Source organism: Mustela lutreola, chromosome 2 (genome assembly GCF_030435805.1).
Source record: "Mustela lutreola isolate mMusLut2 chromosome 2, mMusLut2.pri, whole genome shotgun sequence".
Taxonomy (NCBI): Eukaryota; Metazoa; Chordata; class Mammalia; order Carnivora; family Mustelidae; genus Mustela; species Mustela lutreola.
This window is the reverse complement of record NC_081291.1, coordinates 42666852-42692002: the sequence shown is the minus strand read 5'-3', so window position 1 is coordinate 42692002 and position 25151 is coordinate 42666852. Positions and strand designations below refer to the sequence as shown.

Here is a 25151-nt window from a genome sequence, read left to right as displayed (position 1 = left end):
AAAAATATTTTGTTTTTATTTTTGCCTTGTACTACAAAGCAAAATATTATTTTTACTTCGTCTTATGGTGAGGTAGAAGCCATAGATCTTTTAGTTTTTCTGGTTACACCTAAGGGCTTATATTAGGTATAGGGGATAGAACTGTCATTGTGAATCTTCAGAGTCTGAATCAGTGTTTTGCATATAAGGAGATAACCAAACATCACTTCACTTGAACTGAATTTGAAAAATGCATATAGATGGGAGAGGTGTCCCGTAAACTTCTTAGGTAGTAGAGATCACGCAGTTAGGTTACCTATAAGGCAAACTGTGGGGTATGAAGGGAATGAGATCAAAGATGAATCAATCTAAGGTAGAAGAAAAGTGTACTGATAAATTTTGAATTGGGATCAGAGGAACAAAGACAGTAGCCATGGATCAAGAAGAACCATACAAGTTCACAATGGTATCCTATTGATCAGCTGACTTAATCATGTCATTAATATTTCTGACTCTTGGTTTTGACATTATGAACTAAGAAACATAATCTTCCAGCATCTCCTTCAAAGGGATAGCTCATATTCCTCTTGAATATGAGTTAAAAGAGAACCTAAACTTTTATGTCGTTTGGAGTAATTAGAATAATTTAAGAATCTTGGCCATCTCTGGAAACTTCTGGTAGTTAAGCCATATCTTACCTCCCAAATCTTTTCTCTCATGAGGCCAATAAGTACCAACAATTATTTATTTTTAAAAATGCTGCTAAACATTTTTATATAGTCTATATACTTTAAAGTCAGAGGCTTAAGTGTTCTTTTGAAGAAAAGAATTTTCTGGATCTTATGCAGTTAAAGTGTTCTGGCTCTTATGCAGAAAATCAACTACATTAATGTGTTTCAAATGTAATCTGTCTGAAAATTGTCAGTGTTTTAATAGTTTCCTTGATAAAATTTCAATGACAATGACTATGTGACAAACCGGCTATATAACTTAGTGGTATGTAGGGTACTCTAAGGGAAAAAAAAAGGCAAAATAGTATATTATTTGGCTCTTTATTGTACAGTACAGGCCAAAATTTTAAAATTTTATAGATGTTCAGAAGATATCATAAATAAATGGTTGTAAAGGCCAGGAGTTTAACTTGATATGGGGTTGGACCTAGTGAGGCTAGGCTTCTCTGACTGCAAAGTCATTGCTCTTTTTACAGTATTCTAAAACTAGCAAACGCTGGTTCAGAAAACTAACCTAACCAGGTAGGAAAAAAGAAAAATAAATGACTAAGTACCAAGCACTGAGGTCAGATAACACATTTTTAAGACAAACCTCAAAGGTGAGCAATAATAGTTTCTTAGAAAACAGAATGTGCAAAGTCAATTCTGGCTTTTTTTGGCAAAAAATACTGAGTTTTACATTAAAGACAGACATAAACTGAGTTTTAGAAAGATTAGCCGAGGGGGGACCTGGGTGGCTCAGATGGTTAAGCCTCTGCCTTCATCTCAGGTCACGGTCCCGGGGTCCTGGGATCAAGTCCCACATGGGGCCCCTGCTTGGCTGGGAGCCTGCTTCTCCCTCTCCCTCTGCAGCTCCCCCTGCTTGTGCGCTCTCTCTCTGTCAAATAAATAAATAAAATCTTTAAAAAAAAAAAAAAAAGATTAGCTGAAAATACTTATTTTTAAGAATATGCTGAGGTTAAAAAAAGGTCATTATCAGTGAAAAGATCAAATCAAATGATGGTTTATACTTCTTTTCTTGAAACTCAAAATCTTTATGATACTACCCAAGAGTAGAATCTGAAAATCCAAAGGAAGTCAGACTATGAAGTGATAGAAACACACACACGAATGATCGCTTTCATACCCTGATAAATCACTTATATTCTTTACTCTAAAATGCTTTTAATTTCAAGTGCACAGGTGAAATGAAAATTAAGGGGAGGGTTGGGAGAACTTAAAATGGGTTCTCACACAATAGAGGAAGACGAAGGGCTATGGAGGGAAGAGAGAACGGGCAAAGCAGTAACAGGCCACTAGATTTCAGAGCTTTTCCCTGTTGAACTTAAAGATGGGTACAAGCAGCACACGCCTTCTCTTGGCTCAGAAAAATGTCTAACTATGAATAATATTCTTATGACAATAGACAATTTGTCTAGTTCCTTATCTTTATGTGCATACATACACGCAGAAATACAATTTGAAATCTCCCTACCTACCCACCAAAATGCCACAAATACACAGATAGGCACATACCTATACACATCAAGAACATGCATATGTACAAAGACATAACGTGAGCACATGCAGCACCCACGAACTCATTCTAATGCATATTCCGTGAACACATATATAAATGCAAGTACACTGGTAGCGACACTGGTACATATCACACAATGCATGCCCTTGCATGTGTACATGTGCACACACACACACACACACTTCATACAGGCACACATGCACACACACACTCATGCATGCAACATTCACACACTCACATAATTCACATGCACAGCCACATGGGAACAACCATAACACAGATGTATACAAATGTGGTATGTAAGCACCCCCATACACATCACACACACACGTATATACTCACATGCATTCGTGCACACATGCACACAGAATCACATACAGTCACCTGCACAGATGCGCAAGACAATGATCAGAAAATTCTAGAGAAATGAAATATGTCTATTAAAAACTTTGGAAATTTTTTAGTTTTAAAGAAGAGCAATGGAGAAAGAAAAGGGAAATCAACACCAGAAGGACGGAGTGAACATGGTTTCAAGCCCCTGAGACCTTCCCTGTGCAGAACGGAGATTTCCATTTTCATTCAAAAGCGACAGGGTATTAATGCCAGAGCAAGTTGTGGTAGGTGTGTCTGACTCCCAAATGTCGTGCAGCACTGCTTAATCCTCTAAATACACAATTGAGTTCCCAGCTGAGTTGAGCAATTTGGTCAAGGTCACTGGGAACAGTCAACAGTAGGAGCCTGACTAACGAACACTCAAGCCTGAACCACAGGACCACTCCCTTCAATTCACTTCAATATTTCGTTTCATAAACAGGAAGGGGGGATGGATTTAAAATAGAGATCTACCCATTTAAAATTCTATTGAATTCATCATCACAGATTAGAAGTTTGACAGTGACGAGATGCTCATAATTTATGCATGAAGCTGTTGCTTTTTAAGTGTGGACAGCACACATGGAAGACAGAGATACGCGCTTGTAAGCGGTGTGTTCTGCATTGAAGATGGCCAGCCATCAGCCACTACACTCAGAGGATGCCCAGTGAAGCTATGTTAAATAGGATTAACAAATGTAAATGAGAAAGAAAAAAATTTTCCAACGTTCCATCTTACATATTAATAATTGTTTTTGTGGGTGGGTGAAGAAAGACAGCCAAGCTGTTGGTGTGCGGATGTAAAGCATAATTCCTTACCACCCTCTTGTGGTGAATATAAAGAACAGCTTGCTGATCAGTGACTGTCCTCCACCTCCCCTGTATTTCTAATAATGAGCCTCTACGAATCTCCTATGGTGAACGACAATTGATTGCTGATATTTAACAGTTCTTTTTTTTTTTTTTAAAGATTTTATTTATTTATTTGACAGAGAGAAATCACAAGTAGATGGAGAGGTAGGCAGAGAGAGAGAAAGAGGAAAGCAGGCTCCCTGCCAAGGGACTTGATGCGGGACTCGATCCCAGGACCCTGAGATCATGACCTGAGCCGAAGGCAGCGGCTTAACCCACTGAGCCACCCAGGCGCCCAACAGTTCTTTTTAAAAGACTTTTTTTATTTATTTGACACAGAGAGAGATCACAAGTAGGCAGGCAGGCAGACAGAGGGAGTGGGGGGAAGCAGACTCTCCGCTGAGCAGAGAGCCTGATGCAGGGCTCGATCCCAGGACTCTGGGATCATGACCTGAGTCAAAGGCAGAGGTTTAATCCACTGAGCCACCCAGGTGCCCCATTAACAGTTTTTAAAGTCCTGACGTTTTAATTCATTACGCAACAATAATATCACAGTCTATTTCACAAGATAAATATATGAGAATGTATGAAATAGAATAGCAGCCAGGGCTACACCGTTATCTTCTTCCCCTCAGCTCCCACTCCAGGTCCCTGTTTCTTCAACAATGTAACATTACAGACATGGTAATGTCAGATGATATAGCATGACGAATCCCTTCCTGATTGCCCACATGTTTTCTGAACCCAAAGATAATGTATACACCATGTACTTGGACTTGTTTTAAATAATCATTCCATTAAACTTCCCTGACTAATTAGTTAGAATTACCCAAATTGTACTGCACTCCTCCTAGCCACTTTTCCTCACTATTTACCAACATGAGGTTCGGTCTATTGAAGTAAGTTCCATTGCTGTTCTGTGCACATAACTTCTTCTTTCCCAACTGTTTTCTTTTTTTCATGAACATCATTTCTGGCTTCATCCAGTACCTAATCAGTTATTTAATACGCAACTGTACGTAAATTTCTTGGATGTTTCCGGTTTCTTTGCATCAGTGACTTCTTTTTATTTCAAAGGCCACAACTTGAACCTAATAAATTAATTGCTCTATATTATCTTTATCTCTAATAACATTGTTTCCATTTTCCAACTTATACATCTAACCACCAAACTATGTGCTAAAGGAGGAATATCTCTCTATCTATCTATCTACCTATAGTAGGCAGAACAATGGACATCCAAAGATGTCCATGGCCTAATTGTTGAAAATGAGTATGTTAGGTTATAGGGCAAAATAGAATTGAAGGTGTCAATCAGCTAGGGTCTTTAATTTTTATTTTTTTTTAAAGATTTTATTTATTTATTGGACAGACAGAGATCACAAGTAAGCAGAGAGGCAGGCAGAGAGAGAGGAGGAAGCAGGCTCCCTGCTGAGCAGAGAGCCCTATGTGGGGCTCCATCCCAGGACCCTGGGATCATGACCTGAGCTGAAGGCAGAGGCTTAACCCACTGAGCCACCCAGGCGCCCCTAGCTGGGGTCTTTAAAAGTAGAAAGGGAGGCAGAATACGGAGGGTCAAAGAATGGCAGTGTGGGAAGTATTCAGTCCAGCTTCACTGACTTTGAAGATGCAGGAAGGGAACCATGAGATGGGGACTGTGGGTAGGTTTTAGAAACTGGAAAATGTAAAGAAAGAGAGAGAGAGGAAGAGAGAGAAAGAAAGAAAGAGGAAGGAAGGAAGGAAGAAATAGGGAGAGAGGGAGGGAGGAAAGGAAAGAAAGAAAGAGAGAAAGAAAGAAAAAAGATTCTTTCTTGGAGCCTCCAGAAGGCACACAACTTTATACATACGATTTTCACTCAGTGAGAGCCACTTCAGACTCTGACCTCCAGAGGTGCCAGATAAAACATCTGTATTGTTAAACCCACTCAAAGTATGTACTTCATCGTTAGAGCAGTAACAGGAAACCGATTATCTATCTACAGCTCTACACAGGCTCTGGAGGGGGTGGGAGTGGGAGTAGCAGAAGGAAATATAGAGAAAAGACAAGACAAAACAGTGAGAGTCACTGTCTTGCAAGAGCTGCTGCTGCTATGATCTCTGCAACCAGACGGCCGGGGCCTCCGCTGACTCTGCTGCTTACTCATCTCCTGACTGTTGCTCAGCCAGTCTGAGACTCACCTCTCTCATCACAAGAAGAAGAAGGAGGAATTACAAGATTTCATCTTCACAGGTTTGTCTGGATATTCAATACACAGTTTTAAGTGCTAAGCTTTCTGTGTGGCAGTTAGTAAAATTTCTTTCTCCTTATCCAAATACCCATTTTGTACCCCAGGGAGCCTGCTGTTCTTAAGAATGGATAAGAGAGGAGGGAACGGTCAAGACTTACCATAACAGCTCAAAGGAGAACACACATGGACTACATTGTGTTAACAGAAGCAGCACTGCAGACTTCAGGTTCAAGTCTCAACTCTGTCCCCATTAGCTTCAGCAAGCACCAGCGGAGCAGAAATTTTATGTAAGGCTGTGATTGCTTGAGGAAGTCATTTTATCCTTTGGGCCCTCAGTTGAATTGAAAAGACTTCATTCATCCTACTCAAGGCTTCATCCTACCCAAGGCACTCTTGGCATGCATTTTAATTTTTTTGTCTTAGAGCTTCTAAACATTAAAAAGAAAAACAAAAAACCTGACTTTTAAGAAAGCGTAGGCTTCTGGTCTCAGCTCCTTTGTAGCTGAAATGTAGAAAGCTTAGACATCACATTTGGTTTACAACAAGGAAACACTGAACAAATGGAACATCAGTAACTTTTCTGGAACTATCTGGGGGCACCCAGACAGGAACACCTGAGATCTACTTACTTTGAGCAGAAGCTGCTGGAGCTCTATACTGGTAGGAACACTTAGATGGTAATTCTGACAAAATACTAGATGGGGGTGGGGGTGCGGTTTGCTGTACTGGGGACCCTCACACTTTAGTGGGCTTTATATTTAGAAACTCCATCTGTTTCTCACTGTGAAGATCTGGAAAGACCTCCTGATGGCTCAGGCAGGAGGAAGGGAAGAGTAATCTGTAAAGAGACCGGAGCTTTATCCATAAGAGAGGCTGACTCTTCAGAGAAAAAGAGTTTGCTAAAAGTTTATTTCAGTAAGTGGGCAGGGCATTCCTCCCACTCAAGCTCCCTTTAGTCTTCTTGTCTCACCTAAGGAAGGAAAACATAGTCAAGAGGGATCAATGGAATAGATAGTGAAAGCTGCAGCCAGGAAGGGGGATATGGGGAAGTAGGGAAAAAGCTATACCAAAAAGGTCATGGTTCCAGGATATTGGCCCATTCAAACACTGAGATTGATTGACTGATTAATACGATTTTATTTATTTACTTGACAGAGAGAGAGTGAGTGCACAAGCAGGGGGAGTGGCAGGCAGAGGGAGAGGAGAAGCAGACTCCCTCAGAGCAGGGAGCCTGATGCGGGGGTCCATCCCAGGACCCCAGGATCATGACCTAAGCCAAAAAGCAGATGCTTAACTGACTGAGACACCCAGGTGCCCAAACAAAGATTTAATTGGAGGACTATATCATGCCCCCTTTCTCCTACACCTTTACATCACACCAAGAATTTCCCAATCTCATGACAGCAGACTATAGCTAAAAGAGCTGCAAAACTAAGCCTTTCTTTGAAAACAAGTACTTAGGGAAGTCCCAGGTCCAAGGGGGAGACCAAACCAAGGTCATCAGCTGAATTTGAAGCCTCGGTATCCCAGGCTTTTTACTTTGAAGCTATAGTAAACGTTAAGTAGAGTCTTACTCTTAGGGAGATTCCTAGAAATTCTCACATCACAGGACTACTGACCTCAATTCCTACTACCCGATACCACATGTCTGACTTTCTACAAAGTATTACAAATTTAGCTTTCTACAAATTATTACAAGGCATGATAAAAGAGAATAAAAAAAAACAACAAAAACACAACATAAAGAGACAGAACAATCATCAGAACAAAAACTGAGATATGTCTCAAATGTTGGTATTACCAAATAAGGAATTTAAAATAACTGTGATTTCAGTTAAAGGCTGTACTGGAACAAGTAGACAACACATGAGAACAGATGGGTAACATAAGCAGAGTGATGGGAACTATAAGAAACAAACTCTAAGAAACAAAAGGCTAGAAATCAAAAACACTGTAAAAGAAATGAAGAATGCCTTTGACTGACTCCTTACTAGATTGAACACAGTCAAGGAAAGAACCACAGATCTTAATGATAGATCAGCGTAAATGTCCCAAAATAAAATGAAAAGTAAAAGAAAAGAATAAAAATCCCCAGAACATCCATGAGCTGTGGGGCCATTTCAGAAGGTGTCACATACACAGGGTGCCTGGCTGGCTCGGTGGGTAGAGCATGAGACTCTTGAGTTTCAGTTGAGTTTGAGCCCCTTGCTGGGAGTAGAGCTTACTTTAAAAGGAAAAAAAAAAAGGTTTAAAATACACAATATCTAAATGCCACAAGGAAAGAGAATATAGCAGTAGAAATATCTGAAGCAAGAGGAAAAAGAAAACCTTAGACAAAATTTATAATTCTACATACACCACCAAACAAAGCATCTATAAAGATTTTTTCCCAAATTAACAGGTGACAGTATGGGCATTTGCACTGGTGGACCTGTGTTTCTGTGAGCAGTAAGTTCTTTTCAGTTGTGGCAGATGAAATGGAAAAGGAACCTAAGAAGAGGCAATATAGAGTGGCAGATTGGGGTAAGAGCTTGTAGGACCATGAATACTACACTATATTTTTTGGACCTTAATCCAAAATCTGTGATAAAATTTTACCTAAAAAAGAAATACTAATGACACGCTGCAGAGTCAGGCAAGGCTGGGAAACCTTAGGATCATTAATAGTTACGGCGAAAATCCAGGAAAGAGAGAATGAGAACAGTTTCTGTGGCGAAAGGTAAAGAATTTTACCGCTGCAGAAACACGGAGCGAGTCCTGCAATCAAACAGCAAATGCAGTAACAATGCTCAGTGAATAAAATGTGATCAAGGGATTGATTCAAAGTTGGGAAATCTTACTGACCAGCACCAATATGAAACTATTTTCCAAAAAGAAGCTGGCATTTCAAATTTAGAGTTTTCAGAACTGCAATTAGCAACAGGGAAATTATTCAGAACTTCTTCCAGAAAGCTCCTACAGTTTGTAAATGAACAAGAATTGCATCTTAACCACCCATGTGACCTTGAAAATCATGGCAGATGCTATCTCAAGTACAGTTTCGGATAATACTGATATGACTGTTCTTAAAATTTCTGACGGACTACCATTAAGGCCTCATCTCCCACAAATGCAGATGTTACAGGCATGTGATTTCAGCCTTGCTGACTTCAATATTCTAATTACCAGTTTTCTTTATGGATGAATTAGTTGAGTAGCTGTGTGATTTATCCTGATTGATTGTCATCATGGCACAACATTTGCAGATGGAATAGTCAATGAAATGCATTTTTAGCAATAGCTATTCTGGCCTCCTGCAATATACATGTAGTGTCAAGGTCTGACAGTTCTATCTTGCATATTTTAGAGCAGCCTTTCTCTTATAGCATCTACAGAGTTTGGGTGAAAATACTTATAACTGTGTCATTTGGATGATTATGATAAAAAGCAAGAGGACTGTAAGGCCACATAGACTTTCACTGTGTCTACTATACAGTATTGTTAACAGTCTGGGTAAAGAGGTTGTAAACCCCTGATGTGTTTTGCACAGACCATGCAGTATTTTATGACTTAAAAAAAAACATTTTATGACTCTTAAAGAAAATATTTCATTTATTTACTTGAGAGAGAGAGAAAGCATGAGTTGGGAGGAGAGGCAGAAGGTGAGGGAGAAGCAGACTCCCTGCTGAGCAGAGAGCCTGATGTGAGACTCCATCCCAGGACCCTGAGATCATGCCCTAAGCCAAAGGAAGATACTTAACCAACTGAGCCACCCAGCTGCTCCTATGACTTTTTAAATAAATAAAAATATTCTTCTTAAATAGATTTTACATGAATGCTCTTTTTTCTTCTTTAAAGATTAGGAAGTTGGACAACACCAATTCTACAGTTCTATCAACCATGGCCCCAGAACTCTCCACTGTTCCCCATATGCATGAATTCCATTTAGTCCTTGCTGCCTCCCTTCCTTAAATTACTTGCCTAGGGGCACCTGGGTGGCTCAGTGGGTTAAAGCCTCTGCCTTTGGCTCAGGTCATGGTCCCAGGGTCCTGGGATCGAGCCCCACATCGGGCTCTTTGCTAGGCAGGGAGCCTGCTTCCCTTCCTCTCTCTCTGCCTACTTGTGATCACTCTCTCTGTCAAATAAATAAATAAAATCTTAAAAAAAAAATTACTTGCCTAACTCCTTGCATTAGTCATCAAGGGCTGACATAACAAAATACCACAGACTGGGGGACTTAAACAGCAAAGATTCACTGTCATAGTGATGGAGGCAAGAAGTCCAAGATTAAACTGTTGACCAGTTTGGTTCCTCCTGAGGCCTCTGTCCTTGGTTTGCAGATGGATGCCTTCTGGTCATCTCCTCATATGGCCTTTCTTGTGTGTGCATGCCCCCTTGGTGTCATCTCTCTTTTAAAGAACCAGTTCTATTGGTTTAGGGCTTCATACTTATAATTTTATTTAATCTAAGTGATCTCTTTAAAGACCTTATCTCCAAATACAGTCATATTGGGGGTTAAGGCATCAGTCTATGAATTTTGGGGGATACAAATCAGCCCATAACACTTGTGTAAGCATTTGGGTTTGTGAACATTCATAAAGTATTTTCATTTTTAATCATGGAATGAATGGCCCAGCAGAAATCAAAATAATAGAAGTAGAAGGGGCCTTTGATATCATTAGCTTGACTTCCTAACTGACTTTGATCTGAGGTTACTGTCCCTGTCTGATCAACTTTGTCTTTGCCTTGTGAGATAACTAACTATGCTAATTACTTGCTACTATTTGTTTTCCATTGAAGCACATCATTTTGGTTGATCAGATAGTATCTATGGGAGAATTTTGTTTGGGTTATCATTCATCACATCAGGCAAAGTCTTGTCTATGTACATTTCTGGGAGACATACTTTTCTGATAATGTCAATGACAGCTGCCTAGCTGTTCTTCTGAGCAACTGGTCTGATATCAACCTTGTGACAATGTATTTTGTATAAAAGCCCATATTTCCTATTTGCCTGGTCAATGTAAATTTAGGAACAAATGTGTGGAGAGGCTACGCCACTTGGAGATCACAAACTGTCCAAGAGTCGGAAAGATAAAAATTCAAAATCCTCACTTGCATTCGCTAAGTGTTTGGTGTTGGGCCAATTACTTTTTCTCTCAGAACTCTGTTCTCTGATCTTCATGTGAAAATGTAGTAACATTAAATGTCTCTTAGTCCAGTTCTTGGCAATATTTCCTGTGCTCAGGCATCACCTGGAGCCTTGGTAATGTGTACATTCTGATTCAGCTGATCTGGGATGAGGTGATCCTGAGGCAGCTGGTCTATGGACCACACTTTAAGCAGCAATGGCTGAAAGGACAGAATGAGAGAACAGGAGCAAAGCATTGAAAACACTGCCCACCACATCATAAGAATCCGAAAAGCCCTGACTCCAACTGTTCATGTTACTGAGATGGAGCTTACAGATCAGTATAACACACCTTCATAGGAGTATTCATTGTATCCCAGTTGTGGTTTTCTTTTGTCTGTCTCCTTGCCCTCTACATTAAATCCATGCAGTTGTGTTATATTTTATGTAACCTTGGAAACAACTTTCAACCATTTTTGCAAAAAAAAAAAAAAACATAAATTAAATACATTGATAAATAGGGAAAGGATACATTTTTACAATGACTTGAAAATAATGTAACCACAGAAACTAACTCAGAGCCAGTTTGAACCACCTGGACTCTCTGATCAGTACTTGCAGCCGACCACAGCCCAAGGCACCTGGGAGATGATGTCACTCCCAGACAGCTTTATTGTGCCCTCCCTCTTGTGATTCCCTAGTTTGCACAACACAGCTCATGTTTCCAAACTTCTTTCAGGTCCTTAAAATGTATCACTGTCCTAACCTTCCTATGTGCTTTTCCCCTGGTACTCTTGTAACCTCCCCCTCCCTTCAGTTCTCAGCTCTGATGCTGCCTTCTCCAGGATGTTGCCTGATCTCCCTCTTCCATTTGAGTTTAGCACCTCTCCAGAGGCTCTCATAGCATACTTTGCTTGCTTTCATCTCTCTGCATATAAAAATTTATTATAACTGCTTATTTCTATACGCTGATCTATCCCTCCATCCCCCCAAATCAGTAAGTTCCAGGAAGGCAAGAGCACTACGTTTATGTACCATGAAAGCCTGAGTACTTATATGAGTGCCTGACGTATGGTCGCCACCACAATAAAGATTCACTAAATATATAATTATTTTTTTCTAAAGATTTTATTTATTCATTTGACAGAGATTACAAGTGGTCAGAGAGGCAGGCAGAGAGAGGAGAGGAAGCAGGCTTCCCGCTGAGCTGTGGGTTTTTGATACAGCATTTATCAGCAACAACTTGGATTAATTTTATCAAGCCTGGGATACTCAGCCACAACCATCATCTCAAAATCTAAATACTCACTTATAGTATCAGTCCACCTAGGCGCTTTGCCCAGCTGAGAAAAATGTTTAGGAATAATTCCTAGCTGAGTTTTAACATGTGGCAAACACATGTCTCTGATATCTCCTATGAAAGGGTTCCAGGCTGAAACTCATTTAACTTCGGTCTGGGTTTCAGATTATAACTTCATAAAAATCAGCAAATTGACACATGTAGAACTGTACCCAGAATGAAACTGGCATATACTGAGGAGTGGATTTCCAAGAATCACCATCATTAAGGGGAAAACACCTTCAAATTGTACTGGTAACTGATCATACCATGGTCTCAGCATTTTCACTATTCAAAGGAGACAGCTCATGATTATTAGTAAGATAAAAGCAATGAAATTGTTTTCAGCTTGTAAAACATGATGGCATAATCCAATGCTCAATTTAAAATAAAATGAATTCTTCCTTTTTGGTCTGGACAAACTGAGAGCTTATCAGAAATTATGTTACATTTTCAGAAAATAGTACTGAAGTTCGTCAACCCTCTGAGAATATAGTAAGCATTCATAGGAATATCTTAAAAATAGATCCTGAGGTTTTTATCTTGGTTGGAAGTATAGCACACTCAATTATATACGACAGAAACCATTCAGCATGTGCCTTGAGGCTTATTAAGTTCTCCAGGACTTGTGATAATGAAGATAAACAGTTTAACCTTTGCTAGACTTGGGACCCTGGTTACCACAATGTCTCATTAAAGAAGAAACACACTAGGAAAAGCATAGATAAATGTATTATAAAGCACCATTCTTCTAAGTGGTGTCCCAGATCCTTTACTGTTGCACTCTAATTTTGTTTTCTCCCACATTTTGTCTATTTTCTGAATTCACAGAACAGCGCTTTTTTTTTTTTTTAAAGATTTTATTTATTTATTTGACAGATAGAGATTACAAGTAGGCAGAGAGGTAGGCCGAAAGAGAGAGAGAGGAGGAAGCAGGCTCCCCGCTGAGCAGAGAGCCGATGCGGGGCTTGATCCCAGGACCCTGAGATCATGACCTGAGCCGAAGGCAGATGCTTACCCGATTAAGCCACCCAGTGCCCCAGAACAGCGCTTTTGAGAAAGATCTTTGTTACTGAATTCTCAGCGTAGGTTTTAAGAGTTAAAATCACCTACACGTTGATAGATTAGCTCGCAATACATTTTGTAAACAGGAGTGCTTTAGGGACAAACATTTGGATGGTCCCTAGTGTTTAGAACAGCTTCTAAAATTTGGTTTGCATTTATGGAGGACTGTATTTCTTTAAAAGATTTTATTTATTTGTTTGACAGACAGAGAGAAGAAGAGAGCACAAACAGAGGGGGTGGCAGAGGGAGAGAAGCAGGCTCCCCACTGAGCAGGAAGATTGCCGTGGGGCTCCATGACCCCGGGATCATGACCTGGGCTGAAGGCAGATGCTTAACCGCATGAGCATCCAGGCACCCTGAGCACTGCATTTTTTAAAAGACAGACAAAGAGAAGAAGACAATCAGATTGTTTAGGATTAATAAATTCTATGGCAAAAAATAAAAGCAAAAATAATAATTTATGCTGATCATTAGAACCTGCTGACAACATCTTAGTGCCTTGTGTTAATCTGAACCAGCCATTGAACTAATAATGACTGGCTTCCTCTGCTTCTCTTGAATGGCTTTCAGGAGGAAATAAACCAATGGAAAATCTTGCTTCTGATCTCCACTTTGTGAGAGGGAGATGGTCCATGGAGGATCAGGCTTCAGCTACTGGGGATGGGGGAGGGAGGGGGAACATTGTAAATCACTGCTACAGATGGAGAAAAACACCCTTGCTATTTAGAAGAGCCACTGAGACTCCTGAAAGGTATGGAGAACTTTGCTGGAGACTCAGGAAAGTCGAGACACAGCCAGATGTTATAAGATCTAAGCTTTCACTCATCCCAAGAGAGAAAATAAGACCAAGCTGCCTTAGAATTAAAAGCCAGGAATCCTGGAGGATCGTTTAGTTGTTTTATTTTGTAACCTCTAAAATAGCTCAAGAAGTAGAGTTCGGAAAAAACAGACAATCATTATATAATATAATCTGGATATAATTAAAATTGAGAATGGATAGTTCTTTTTTTTTAATTTAAAAGATTTTATTTATTTATTGGACAGACAGAGATCACAAGTAGGTAGAGAGGCAGGCAGAGAGAGAGGAAGGGAAGCAGGCTCCCTGCTGAGCAGAAAGCCCAATGCGGGGCTTAATCCCAGGACTCTGGGATCACAATCTGAGCCAAAGGCAGAGGCTTAACCCACTGAGTCACACAGGTGCCCCAAGAATGGATAGTTTTTTTTTTTTTTTTTTTTTTTTTAAAGATTTTATTTATTTATCTCAGAGAGAGAGGGGGAGAGAGCGAGCACAGGCAGACAGAATGGCAGGCAGAGGCAGAGGGAGAAGCAGGCTCCCCGCCAAGCAAGGAGCCGAGCCCGATGCGGGACTCGATCCCAGGACACCGGGATCATGACCTGAGCCGAAGGCAGCTGCTTAACCAACTGAGCCACCCAGGCGTCCCAAGAATGGATAGTTCTTAAGAAGGCTAACTAAGGGAGACAATCCTAAATAAGGGGACTTCTGCTGGAATAACTGGGTAAAAGTGTGCTCTCTCTCTCTCTCCCCGCTGTGGTGTTAGGTTGAGAGGCTGTGCGTCTGGGGCTGCTGAGGCCCATCTCTGGTATTTCATGGGAAAAGAACACTTCAGAGTGAAGCCAACACAAAGAAAAACAGCTCCAAGGTGGAGATAGATTAGTGACATCATCTGAGCCCCAAGCAGTGGCTCTGTCCAGAACAACATCCACCTCTCTTCTTTCCAGTTACAAGAGACAACAAATCCCCTCTCCTGCCTCAGCCATCTTAGGTTGGATTTCTGTCACTTGGAATAAAACAGTACTGGTTAATGCCCCCCCCAAAAGGCTAAATAAGGTAGAGAGTGCTTCATTAAGGCAAGAATAAAGCAAGTTATTTGACACACTAAAATAAAGCAGAATGCTACCTTATTCACAATATATCAAGTGACAGGAAATGCTTTCTTTTCCTAATAAGAAATAATAAGGATAAAGCAAATTAAAATTATAGCATTGAGACATCATTTCTGAAAGTCTATCTAACATTCTATATTGGGAAGGATGTTGAGAATTGGATATTCTCAGAGTACTCGTAAGAGTTAAAATTGATACCAAAGAACAAATCATCCAATCAAGAAATGGGCAGAAGATATAACAGACATTTCTGCAAAGAAGACATCCAAATGGCCCAGAGACACATGAAAAAGCACTTAACATCACTCGGCAAATACAAATCAAAACCACAGTGAGCTACCACCTCACACCAGTCAGAACGGCTAAAATTAGTAAGTCAGGAAATGACAGGTGTTGGTGAGGATGCAAAGAAAGGGGAACCCTCCTACACTGCTGGTGGAAATGCAAGTTGGTACAGCCAGTTTGGAAAACAGTATGGAGGTTCCTCAAAAAGTTGAAAATAGAGCTACCCTATGACCCAGAAATCGCACTACTGGGTATTTAACCTAATGATACAAATGGAGTGATCTGAAGGGGCACATGCACCCCAATGTTTACAGCAGCCAAGTCCACAATAGCCAAACTATATAAAGAGCCTTGATATCCATCAACAGATGAATTGATAAAGAAGATGTGATATATATATATATATATATATATATATATATAATGGAATATTATGCAGCCATCAAAAAACCTAAATCTTGCCATTTGCAATGACGTGGATGGAACTAGAGGCCATTACGTTAAGTGAAATACGTTAATCAGAGAAAGATAATTATCATATGATCTCACTGATAGGAAGAATTTGAGAGACAAGACAGAGGATCATAGGGCAAGGAAGGGAAAAATGAAACAAGATGAAACCAAAGAGGGAGACAAACCATAAGATAACCATAATCTTAATCTCAGGAAACAAACCGAGGGTTGCTGGAGGAGAGGGAGGTGGGAGGGATGGGGCGGCTGCGTGATGGACACTGGGGAGGGGATGTGCTATGGTGAGTGCCGTGAATTGTGACTGGTGAATCACAGACCTGTACCCCGGAAACAAATAATACATTATATGTTAATTGAGAAAGAGCAAGAAAAAAAAAGTTAAAATTGATATAAACTATTTTGAAAGACATTTGGCGGTATCTTATTTTTTTTTTAAGATTTTATTTATTTATTTGACAGAGAGAGAGAGAAAGATCACAAGTAGGCAGAGAGGCAGGCAGAGAGAGGGGGGGAAGCATGTTCCCTGCTGAGCAGAGAGCCCGATGTGGGGCTTGATCCCAGGGCCCTGAGATCATGACCTGAGCCAAAGGCAGAGGCTTAACCCACTGAATCACCCAGGTGCTCTGGCGGTATCTTAAAAAACTGAAATCCACATATCCTTTGATTTATTCATTTTACATATATGCCAGAGAATCATATGTTCATAAAGAGACATACTCAAGTGTGTGTTCACTACAGCATACAGCATATGAGGTAACAGTAAAAATTAGAAACAGCATGGATGTTATATCAATAGGGAAATGACAAAACAAAGTATGAGTATAATCACACAATAGAATGATACATGCAACTGTTAACATCTTAAATCATAGATCTTAAAAACATAATGATGATTGGAAAACAGCACATTGCAAGATTATAGTTACCCCATGCTACTATTTGTGTAAGTGGAAACCTATTTGTACCAGTATAATACATATAGTTTATAAAAATGCATTTATGTTTGAAAAATACAGAAACTGGAATGGAATAATTTTAAATGACCCCTTGATAAAGGTTGCCTCTGGGAAGGAGTATAAGTGATGAGATTTAGGGAGCAGTCTAGAAGATCTTAACTATGTTAAGCATTTTAAGTCCTTTATTTAATCTATGATTTACTTATTTATTCATTTATTTAAATGAGCAAATCAACAATTCAATAAATAAAATTAGTAATTTCATTTACTTAAAGATTTAACTACATTACTTATTAATTTAATTCTTCAATTTGAAAATTGAAATCAAGCGTTGGAATTTGGGGCACTGTTTCTATAGATTATCTACTCATGTATGTCCTTTACATCTTCCTCGGTAAGATAACATAAATGAAAGATGGACACAAACAATGCTTTCAGGGTTTTGGAGTTGTCGCCAGGAAAAGAAGAGGGAAATGCCACAAGGAAGAGCATCAAATACCACCTGTGGAAGTAGAAGGATGTCAACTCAGAGACATCTACGCAAAGGAGATCTACGGGTCCCTCAAATTACCATTAGGGAACGTCATGACACTCGAGGCATTTGGAGAGGCTCATGGGTACTGTAAAATTAATTGCTTGGGAAAATAAAAGGAAGAGGAAATGGAAAGAAAGGGACAAATCGGCAAAATGATATTTGCTGTTGCTGAGACTATGCAGTGGAAAGGCAAATGAGCCGCTTCCCAGGGCTGGTTATTAGAGATAACAGCGCTCTGAAAGCAGAAGTCAGCGCATTGAATATGCAAGCAATCAACCACTAGTCTTGAACTGTAAAACAAAAAACAGCCACAAGCACGTGGCCCATAGGATGGTTACTATGCCTATAGGACGGTTACTATTGACAGGTTTCTTAAAAGGAGATTAAAGGAAACTGTACTCAATTTTTTTTTCTTTCTTCCTTCCTTCCCTCCCCTCCTGTACGTCTGTCCCTCCTTCTCTCTCTCTCTTCTTCACCCCCTCAATTTTCTTATAGAAAATGAAAGTGACAAGGCTGAGAAGCATTCAATGGGTAGTTTAGATAAAGGAAAAGCAAGCTGGGATGCCTGAGTGGCTCAGTCGGTTAAGTGCCAGACTCCTGATTTCTGCTCAGGTCATGATCTCAGGGTTGTGAGATGGAGGTCGGTGTGGGGCTCTGTGCTTGGGTGTGGAGACTGCTTAAGATTCTTTCTCTCCCTTTCCCTCAGCCCCTCTCCTCCTGACCCCCTTTCCTCCTCTTTAAAAAAAAATAAAATAAAATAAAAAAGCTTTCCCACAAATAGTATTCTGCTGACAGAAAAGACCAAAGGAGAAAAAAGTTAGACTGAATTTTGTGAATCACATTAATTAAAATGAACTTTGTGAATTAGAGTTGTGTTTGTGTCAACAAGAGTACAGGTTTTCTTTCTTTTTTTTTTTTTTTTAAGATTTTGTTTATTTGTCAGAGAGAGAGAGAGCGCACAGGCAGGCAGAGTGGCAGGCAGAGGCAGAAGGAGAAGCAAGTTCCCCGCCGAGCAAGGAGCCCGATGTGACTCGGTCCCAGGACTCTGGGATTATAACTTGGGCCATAGGCAGCCGCTTAACTGACTGAGCCACCCAGGCATCCCTGTTTTCATTTTTTTAAAGATTTCATTTATTTATTTTACAGAGAGAGAGCAAGTGGGGAGAGGCAGGAGCAGAGGGAGAGGGAGAGAGAGAGAATCTCCAATAGACTTCTCACGGAGCACAGAGCCTGATGTGGGGCTTGAGCCCAGGACCCTGAGATCATGACCTGAGCTGAAACCAAGAGTTGGATGCTGAAATGACTGAGCCACCCACGCACCGCAACAAGAGTACAGTTTTAAAGAGAAATTAGAAAGATCCAGAGTACTGAATGACTCAGTGATTTTAAATTGGAAACTTCCAACCCTGTTAATTTATTTACTGGCTATTTAAAATCCTGAAAAGGGTCAGTTGTTATTATAACACCATTCTTTTTATACTAAAAGTCAGTTACAAGCTTACCTTTCAAGAACAACAAACAAGTGGGGGAGTAGAAGGTATATTTATCAAAATCAGGTTGCAGGGTACAGTTCCAGCCCACTACTTGCTAACCTTAATCACTTTGAGTAAGTTGCCCAACTAATCTGGTTCTCAGATCCCTCACCTGGAAACAAAGAAAATAAAACAAATGCTCCATTAAATGCTTTTCTGTCCCAATATTTTAGATTTTATTACACCTAGCTAATATGCTGTGAAAAAAAAGGTGTTTTGAGGAAGAAAAGGTATTTGTTTGGTAGATGGTAAAAGAGGTATGTTACTGTGTTTTATATAAATATATGTATACTTTACATGAATAAAATATTCCCTCAAAATTATATATCCAGAAGAACTTAGAGATGTTGGAAAACTACTGGATTATAAATTGAATATGGAAATTCCTGCTTGGCATTTTCCTTTCTTTGATACTAAAAGAATAACCACAAATATTTCCCCATAATTTCTCGGATGATTTGAAGATTGAGTGCTCCTTGCCCTCAAATAAATGGAAAATAATTTTGGAGTTACTGGTGAATTTAGTTGGCTGTAAAAAGGTTAATTTGGTAGATTGGGGTGGAGAGAAAGAGTCCGAGAGATAAACAGAAAGAATGTGTGACCAGGATTTGGGGAGATGATATAAAGAACATGGTAAAGTCACTGGGGACTAAGAACATGAGAGGAAGGAAGAGACTGCGGGAGGAAAAAGTGGGAAGGAGAATCACCTTATAGCTGAGATGGAATCAAATCGTAGTTGGGAGGTTTCAGAAGGGAAGTTAGATGAAGGATACCCTAGGATCCTTGGAGCCACACCACATATATTACTTAAGACTGCAACTTAAGCTGCTGTGAGATCCCAAAATACAGTGGAGATCAAAATTACAAAATTAGTCTTTCTCACAGAGCTGCACAGGGTTGAGTTTTCCATGCTGATAAGGCTGTTCTATAACTTTTTGCGTGTGCTGCTGTTGTCTTCACAGTCAAACCTGGTTCATGACCACACCCCTAGGAAGTGGTAAGTGAGAAAGTCAGAGAAAAAGAGTTTATCTTTATTTAGAAGAGGACGTTGATGATATAATTTTGTTCTCATTCCATGGGCCCACATTTAGTCACATGGCCACATCTCACTGCAAAGAAGGATGGGAAATGTAGTCTCCAGGGGGCAGTCAGGTACCCAGATAAAATTAGAATACCCAACCCCTCTCTGCAAAAGAAGGTGGAAATGGGGGCGCCTGGGTGGCTCAGTGGGTTAAAGCCTCTGCCTTCCGCTCAGGTCAAGATCCCAGGGTGCTGGGATCGAGCCCCGAATTGGGATCTCTGCTCAGCAGGGAGCCTGCTTCCCTTCCTCTCTCTGCCTGCCTCTCTGCCTAATTGTGATCTCTGTCTGTCAAATAAATAAAATCCTTAAAAAAAAAGAAGAAGAAGAAGGTGGAGATGGATCTGCCTAGTAAGGAGTTTGCTAAAGAGGGGAGTGGGTTTCATACCCTAAAAGAGCTGAGTGGGAAGTCTAGCCAAGGGCACTTAAAGGAAGTATTTCGGGCATACAACTTGTCATGTAAGAGTCAAGTCATTGGTGCAGAAATCCCAATGCTCACTGACCATGTATTTCCTATCTCTAGTTTCCTAGCATAGGCCAAATTTACCCAAGGTGTCTGGTGAAGATGTTACCTCATCAGCACCTAGAACCTCTCTCACTGACCAGCAATAGGAATGCTTAACTGGGCCATGTGCTTTGCTTGGGCTGAATAACTTTCCCCATGTCTGGAATACTGGAAAACCTGGGAGAAAGCCAGACCTGTGGGACTCTGGCAGCTAGTGTGGCCTACTTGAAAAGATGAGCTAAAAACCTGAACATAAGTTGGAACAGGGGCACCTAGGTGGCTCAGTGGGTTAAAGCCTCTGCCTTTGGCTCAGGTCATGATCCTAGGGTCCTGGGATGGAGCCCCCCCATCAGGATCTCTGCTCAGCAGGGAGCCTGCTTCCCCCTCTCTCTCTGCCTGCCTTTCTGCCTGCTTGTGATCTCTCTGTCAGATAAATAAATAAAATCTTTTAAAAAGTAAGTTGGAACAGAAGTAAAAACAATCTTATTACCAAAAGGTGTATATACTTGACTCAATACCAAAAAAGCAATCTATACATATAATTTAAATGAAATTTAAATGCAGAGTCAATATAGGGAAGATCAAATACTATAAAGAATAGAGCATGAAAATATTTTGAAACTTCACCCTTAAGTGGAGAATTTTATTAGAAGATGCTACACTGAGAGACATTAGTTACAGGAAAGAAAATCAGTTTCATTTTAAATATTTTATTTACTAATCTCTGATAAAAAATATATTATCCAAATATATGTTTTTCTTTATTCCAGTGTCACAGTGGATATACCTGTTGTATCAAAAGGTGCTTCATTAGCTCACCATCTCTATTCTCAGAAACAAGAAATCATGTCCTCAGAGTACATCTCAGATTAAATGGAATTGCGGTAAGTAAAACCTGTCAATAGCTGTAAGCAGATTCTAACATATTAAGTAAAAAGATTGCTAAGGAAAGCTATACACTTTATTTTCATTAACTGATTCAGTGCAGCAGTAATCCACCGGGAAACATGATACATGTTACCTCTTCCAAGTTTGTTTCAATTTTTATGGAAGGCCATGTGTGTCTTTTATGGAAGTTATACTTTTGTTCTAGCACAGAGGAAGGGGTTTTCAATGTTTCTTTGCCATTTGGTATTCTGTTTGTCTGCCTAGAAGTTTTGAATGTCCTGCTTATGCTTCCTAATTTCCCAGCTTAGAAATCTGTCCCTTCTCAAGGCCAGACACAGATGTTGTCAACCTCTCTTCTAGCTAGGATAAAGGGCTGTGACCTGTGCTCTGCCAGTTAGGTACATGAATGTCAGTGTCTAAGTAAAAAGTTCAAACTGAAGAAGCAGGTACCATGCCTGATCCATTTCTGCCACAGTGGTTGTACTACTCTCTTCTTTCTGGAGATCCCACTAACAGAAATTCTAGTCTCATTAGCTACAATCTCTGCTCAGCAGGGAGCCTGCTTCCCTTCCTCTCTCTGCCTGCCTCTCTGCCTAATTGTGATCTCTGTCTGTCAAATAAATAAAATCCTTAAAAAAAAAAGAAGAAGAAGAAGGTGGAGATGGATCTGCCTAGTAAGGAGTTTGCTAAAGAGGGGAGTGGGTTTCATACCCTAAAAGAGCTGAGTGGGAAGTCTAGCCAAGGGCACTTAAAGGAAGTATTTCGGGCATACAACTTGTCATGTAAGAGTCAAGTCATTGGTGCAGAAATCCCAATGCTCACTGACCATGTATTTCCTATCTCTAGTTTCCTAGCATAGGCCAAATTTACCCAAGGTGTCTGGTGAAGACGTGACCACAGGTACCAAAGTAGTTGTGAGATGTCATCTGGATGCTCTTCCTTGGTCCACGGGCTCTTTTCTGTCCATGATAAAGAGGGTAAGTTACCTAACACCCTCTGTTTAGAATAATACAGCGCCTCTCTTACTATAGTAATAAAGCTTGTCACATACATTTGGACCTGGATCTGCAAATTACAAGAACGTGAAAAAATGTTCGTATCCAGATGTGATTGGTTTTGTTTGTTCGTTTTAAACATTAAATGTGTGTGTGTGTGTGTTGTGTGTGTGTGTGTGTGTGTGTGTAACATTAAGTGAATGGACTGGTTTCTTTGTCTAAAACAGTTACACTGTAGTGGGAGCCTTGAAATTCTAGTAAAGAGAAAATAGGCATGATTCCTTCTGTCAATACCAGCTGAGAATGAGCAAATCATTTTACTTATCTGGGTTTCATTTAACTAATGCATAAAATGGAAAGAGAGGGACGCCTGGGTGGCTCAGTTGGTTAAGCAGCTGCCTTCGGCTCAGGTCATGGTCCCGGCGTCCTGGGATCGAGTCTCACATCGGGCTCCTTGCTTGGCAGGGAGCCTGCTTCTCCCTCTGCCTCTGCCTGCCATTCTGTCTGCCTGTGCTCGCTCTCTCTCCCTCTCTCTGACAAATAAATAAAATCTTAAAAAAAAAAAAATGGAAAGAGAAACAAGTACTTGTGTGATTTGTGCTCTTGCCAGTTAAATGTATTAGCTGATAGACAGCTTTTGGTTTCATATTTCTAAATAAGGAAGTCTGGGAAGCTTTTATTTAGCTTCCCAGACTTCTTTGGGAAGCTTTTATTTAGGTTGTGCCAACAGGAGGAGGTGAGAAAAAACAGGAAGAAGGAAGGAAAGAAGGAAGGAAGAAGGGAGGGAGGAAAGAAAGAAGTGCGGGAAGGAGGAAGGAGTAGCATCAACAGTATAAGCAGACGGTTCTTGGCTCCTAGACTCTGACGTGGGCAGTGTGAGCCCACTAGCAGTAGCAGCCTGGCAAGTCCCCTAGCAGGTTCCACAGCAGCCTTGGCGACACTGTGACTACAGCAGGAACCACTCTGGGAGACGCTGCGCTGCAAAGCTTCAGAGGCAACAGTAAGTCAGCGGGCTCCTCAGTTTCAGGTGCGACAACAGTCATTCCAAAGCAGCAGGTAACCCCAGTGACACCGTAATCCTGACCTCCTGATTACCTCACATTCATTCCTAACATAATAGCAGCCTTCCACAGTTACTTACCAATGAGTACCTTCATCTTCCCTTTCTGCTCTGCAAGCCCTTCCCACACTTTTGTAAACGTTTCTCTGTATCCAATCCCCTCTATTGACAATTCCTGTACTAGTTTTGTTTACCCAACTGTACACTGGTTACAATCAGGCCAAAAAAAAAAAAAAAAAAAACCCACATTTTATATTTTCAAATTTCTTTTATTACTAAAATCTATCATTCCAAAATTAGAACTATAATATTCATTTGGAATTTCTGAGCAAAGGCACCGTGATGCTAACAGACTTTCATATTTGATCATAAGGGGATGCATTCTACCAGATAAATACTCCCCCAAGACCCATGAGAAAATCTGTATAAAAGAAAACACAAAAATATTTTTAAACTATTGAAAACATTTTTGGATGTTGTTAGGACTTCTGGAGCAAGTGTCCTGAAATGAAGTCAGCTAATTGAGGGAAGCCTCAGTTTTGCACAAAACTCAGGGACTTTGCCAATTCTTCAGTGGCACAGAATGACAGGTAATACACCATAGAAAATATACTGGTAGAGCTTTAACAATCTAATGAAGATGGGAGAAAAACTAGGAGGGGGCAAGTCCTACAAAGAAGGGAGGTGCACACAAGGGAGTCCAACATGGGCTACCCATTTTTGGAGACATTTTCCAGTTCCTAACTTTAGCATGGCAAGAAAGGAACATGACACACATAAATGGCAATGGGAGTACAATTGGAGTGGAAATTAAACTGCCAAAGAGAAAAGAGATAATGGAACAAAGAATTTCTGAATACATAATCACCAACACTTTTGCAAAGCTAAAGATGTCAACAAATACTATAAACCACAAAGAAAGACATAAAATAAAACCTCGCCTAGGCACACCCTAATAACATGGATGAAAAAACAAACAAGAGATAAAGAAGAAAAATCTTAAATAAATCCGGGGTGGGGGGAGGTTAAACAAAAAAGAGAAAAAGAAACAGTATTTTTCACAGTAGCAACAATAAGGCTGCTAATGTCTCCATAGAAGAAAGGAGGAGAGAAATGGAGAAAGCCAGACCTGGAGACAAAGAATGATCTCATTAAGATACTGAAATAACTGCAAACCTAGGATCTTCTATGCAGAAGAGACAGGAAAAGGAGATTTGAAAAAAATGATATTTTGAGACGAAATCTGTGATATTTTGTCCCCACTGGATTCCCCCTAAAAGAAATTAAAAAAATGGATCTCCTTAAGCAGAAGGAAATGATCTCTGACTAAAACACAGAAATTCAGGAAGCTATGAAGAACAATGTTAATATCATTGTATGGTTAAATCCAAAGTAGTGTTGCTTTTCCAAAACGATGATAATGAAAATGGGATCTTGAGGGGTTCAAATTATATGCTGAGTTAATCAAGGACCACAGATAGACTAAAGGCAAGAGTTCTTATGTTCTACTTTCCTGATAATGGCTGGGAAATGGTCAAAGAACTAATTTATAGTAGTCTCTGCTAAGTCACTTAGGCATATTAGGATATCCAAGACAACCAAGGGGAAGAAAAATAGAATATAACTAATAAGCCAAAGAAGGGAAAGTGGACTAGTAAATCAGTTGACTTGCCTAGTCCAAAAAAAGGCAAATGACAAGTAAGAAAAAACCGTGAGAAGAACAGCAATGGCAACATGGCACCCAGT

The 25151-nt window shown here is 40.1% G+C and overlaps 1 long non-coding RNA gene across 1 annotated transcript; it reads left to right on the top strand.

The window, feature by feature from the left end:
* Window positions 1–5535: 5535 nt before the first annotated feature.
* On the top strand, window positions 5536–22408 carry LOC131825792 (uncharacterized). The gene is made up of 3 exons (XR_009351311.1): window positions 5536–5683; window positions 21233–21346; window positions 22197–22408. It is a non-coding gene; the product is annotated as an uncharacterized LOC131825792 (long non-coding RNA).
* The last annotated feature ends 2743 nt before the right edge of the window (window positions 22409–25151 follow it).